A 5,000-nucleotide genomic window follows, 5' to 3' on the forward strand; every position below is an offset into this window, starting at 1 on the left:
ATATATACATATATATACATGCATATATATATATATATATATATATTATATATATGTATATATATATATATACTGTATAATAGGTTCATTCTTTTATAAACCCACACAAACACACAAATATATATATATGTATATATATGTACATATATATATATATATATATATATACATATATATTATATATACTTAAATATATATATATATATATATATATATGTATATATATAAAAATATATATATATACGTATATATAGATAGATATATATATATATACACAGTATATATATATACACACACACACACACACATATATATATATATATATATATACATGATAAAGTTTTGCACATTTAGACATGATTTTCATATTCAAATAAGCCATATATTTTTGATACATTAATGTCTGGATTCTCTTAACGACCTCGGGATCAGAGCCCCAGGCGAAATCACACAAAGACAAGAGCTTGTAACCGGCCGGGAATCGAACGCTGGTCCGGCAAGCTTGTATAGACAGTGACTACCACTTGGCCCAGTGAGGAGAGGAAACAAAGAAAAATAATATATCTTAAGAACAATGACATTTAAATAAATATTCCCTATATAAACTATGAAAAATTTAACAAAACAAGAGGAAGAGAAACGAGATAGAATAGTGTGCCCGAGTGTACCCTTAAGCATAAGAACTCTAACCCAAGAGAATGGAAGACCATGGTACAGAGGCTATGGCACTACCCTAGACTAGAGAACAATGGTTTGATTTTGGAGTGTCCTTCTCCTAGAAGAGCTGTTTACCATAGCTAAAGAGTCTCGTCTACCCTTGCCAGCAAGAAAGTAGCCACTGGACAATTACAGTGCAGTAGTTATCCACTTGGGTGAAGAAGAATTGTTTGGTAATCTCAGTGTTGTCATGTGTATGGGGACAGAGGAGAATCAGGAAAGAATATGCCAGACTATTCGGTATATGTGTAGGTAAAGGGAAAGTGAACCGTAACTAGAGAGAAGGATCCAATGCAGTACTGTCTGGCCAGTCAAAGGACCACATAACACTCTAACGTTAGTGTCTCACCGAGTGGCTGGTGCCCTGGCCAACCAACTACCTACAAAGGTATTCAAAAGGATCTTAAAATTGACAATAACGCACATTTTTAATGACGAGTGTTTTTAGCTAAAGACAACGATAAATCTATATTTTAAGATTTGCTTTCCAGTGTTTGGAATTTATTAAGAAAATATGTGTTACTACATATGGCGAATGCTCTATACAGCTGTATTTACTGTATGCGTTTTCTAATGATGTAAAAAATAAAAAATAAAAACGAAGGATTAATTACATCTCGGGCAAAGTGCATGATCGGTTTTAATAGTATGAATTAAACCTCTGAAGTATTTTTTCTCTTGGTTTTTTTTTTTTTTTTTTTTTTAGGTTCTTATAAGTTATATATGAAAGATTTCATTTTATGTTGTTATTGTCCTATAAATATTGGGTTTTAATTATTCACTACTTCTCTTGTAGTTTATTTGTTTCCTTTCCTCACTGGGCTATTTTTCCCTGCTGAAACCCTTTGGGCTTATAGCATTCTTGTTTACCAACTAGGGTTGCAGCTTATTATTATTATTATTATTATTAGCCAAGCTACAACCCTAGTTGGAAAAGCAAGATGCTATAAGCCCAAGGGCTCCAATAGGGAAAAATAGCCCAGTGAGGAAAGGAAATAAGGAAATAAATAAATGATGAGAATAAATTAACAATAAATCATTCTAAAAACAGTAACAACGTCAAAACAGATATGTCCTATATAAACTATTAATAACGTCAAAGACAGATATGTCATATATAAACTATAAAAAGACTCATGTCAGCCTGGTCAACATAAAAACATTTGCTCCAACTTTGAACTTTTGAAGTTCTACTGATTCAACTACCTGATTAGGAAGATCATTCCACAACTTGGTAACAGCTGGAATAAAACTTCTAGAATACTGTGTAGTATTGAGCCTCATGATGGAGAAGGCCTGGCTTGTGATAATAATAATAATAATAATAATAATAATAATAGAATCCTTCTATGTGACATAGATGAACGGTTGAAATATCCAAATGTAATTTTGATTAATGATGACAAATGATTATCTTTGAGAATGCTCGGGTTGCATAAATATTGTTTAGAGTTTGGATTTGACATCAGCATAAATTAGTTTCTGGTTTACACAGAAAATCATAAAAAACGATGGATGTGATAAACGAAACTTTACTGGAAACTCAAAACTATTCGAAGATAGTAGTTAGTGGTTCATGCAAATTACATTTAAGTGTAAAGGAATTGAAAAAAGAAATAATTGTAAACGTTTGTTACGAGTAGTAATTACAGTTCTATCATCTATGAGATAATTGCACAGATGACTTTGGGAAAAAAATAGAATTTTGAAAGGACAAATAATGAAAATTAACATTGATAAGCAATTCTACACTCAAATCTCCAAATTTAACCCCGAGCCAGAAAAAAATATAATAAAACCTTTATTATTATTATTATTATTATTATTATTATTATTATTATTATAATTATCATTATTATTATTATTAGTAGTAGTAGTATTACTATTACAAGCTAAGCTACGACCCTAGTTGGAAAACCAACATGCTATAAGCCCAAGGACTCCAAAAGGGAAAAATAACCCGGTAAGGAAAGGATATAAAGAAATAAATAAACGATGAAAGAAGTGATGAACAATTAAGCTAAAATATTTCAAAAAAAATTAACAACATTAAAAAAGATATTCCATATATAAACTATAAAAGGACTTATGCCATCCTGTTCAACATAAAAGCATTTGCTGCAAGTTTGAACTTTAGAAGTTCTACTGATTCAACTACCCGATTAGGAAGATCATTCCACAACTTGGCCACAACTGGAATAAAACTTTGATCATTGGCCTATTATGTAACCTTAATTATTGGGCTATTATAATATAAAGTAATTATATGCAATCCACAGAAATAATAGTGAAAGTAAGTACAAAAAATGTATAGGAATTTGGAATACCATTATTTCTTTTTTTTTAGGATTGTTCTTGAAGCTTCATAATTATGTAGTTTTAATCAATAGTATTGTTCAGAAAATTATAACAATTATCGATCTATTTTCGGTATTGTTTAAAGAAATAAATAAAGACACTGATTAAAATTCATGTCATTATGTAAATCTGTATATGTAGCAACTGCTTCGTACCTCAAGAATAATACACTTGTCCTACTTTTTCCTTCTTCACTTAGGAATTCTCCGACATCTTGTGAATCGTTATAATGTAAACTCAAATTCGTACGATGTTCAGTATGAATTTAGTTCTTTCTATCTGTTAAGGTTATTATAGGGTGAAATACAGCGATGGAAATATGATTGACAGCTCTCGCGGAGACCTTTCCAATAAATGCCATGTAGTTATAGTTTAGGTGATATCAAAAGATTCTTGTATCAAATTTTCACTTAGTCACCCATGGCAGTGAAAGGGTTAAAGAATAAATGGTATTTTTACCTGAACCTTATTATTTCTTGACTTTAATAGACGCAGCCCAGCCCCAGAATGTTATCAACCCTTTGAGTGACAACGCCTCACCAATTGATTCAGCAATGAAGTTCCAATCCCTTGAATTTGGAGATTTTATTTAACTCGTCTTAGCGCAGGCAACATACAAGATAAGACTTTACAACATTCGTCATCATAAAGCTAAATACACTATCTTTCCCTTCACATATAAAAAGTTACAGATAAAGTATTTGGTAATTACTGAATGTAAAATGCACCCTCCTTGCTCCTAGCTTGGTTGGAGAGGGGGCTTGGGTGCTGATCATATGGTCAGTCTTAGGCATTGTCTCGCTTGATAGGGACATGTTACTGACCTTTGCCTCTTCCATTCATGAGTGGCATTTTAATCTTTAAAATTGTTACAAATATGATAAAACTTCATTAACTAAAACATCCACATTTATGGCTTCGCATTCTGGAACCCCCCCCCCCCCCCCCCTAGAACATTACATTATCAAATAATTATTTGGAACTTTCTCTACATAAAATTTTTCAATTCTAATCAGCTTCTGTTCATTATCGCCTATCAATACTGAATCATCGGTCACTGTCACCAATTGGAAACCCTTGTCTTTTTTCATAATATTTTACCTTTCAAACCTATCCTTTGACTTTTCTCATCACACCAGCTATGCAAATATCAAAGCAATCAAAAAAATAAAAAAGGAAAATTTGTCATCCCTTTTACAATAACCCATTTGCTTTTGCTTATTCTAAAATAAGTTATTGTTTGCCTATAGAACCCTTCAAGTTACTCACACCATATTACCTTATAAGATCGGTGTCTTCTTTTTTATCACTTAATTTCAAAGGCTTTTATCTCCATATAAACCCCTTACATTTTTATTCTTCATTTTAAAGCTTCTCGCATAATAGTTCCAATAAAAATACTTGACCACACGACCGGTCCCTTATGTGAATCAACATATTACTTTCATTCAAATACTCATTTTTTTGTATTTTTTAATTTCATAAATCAAAACCCAATTATCACTTCCATTATTAAATTGTCAACAACATACCAATTTGTCATTGATAAGTCTCTTTACATCTGGATTTACAACCGTTACTTCGTTAATCAGTCTGAAGTTTATATTAAGTATTTCACACTAACATATCGCTCAAATATGATTCTTCTCTATTTTGAGGAATCATCAACTCTCCAAATACCGATATGACTGCATTATCTGCAGCAATACCTCACTAATTGTTTTTTCTTGGCTATATGTTCATCACGGGAGTTTTTATAACTTTCCATCATCCTGATTTTCATAATCAGTTCTTTTGCAGCCGATTTTCTAACGACGTTGTTTTCTTCACATTATGTTCCATTACTTCTTTTTATTCAGTCTTTCAGTATGGCTAGAGGAGGAGATATATCTTGCTGACAAAATAAGCCATAGTCTACATACCAT

This window comes from Palaemon carinicauda, chromosome 1 (assembly GCF_036898095.1).
Source record: "Palaemon carinicauda isolate YSFRI2023 chromosome 1, ASM3689809v2, whole genome shotgun sequence".
NCBI classification, from domain to species: Eukaryota; Metazoa; Arthropoda; class Malacostraca; order Decapoda; family Palaemonidae; genus Palaemon; species Palaemon carinicauda.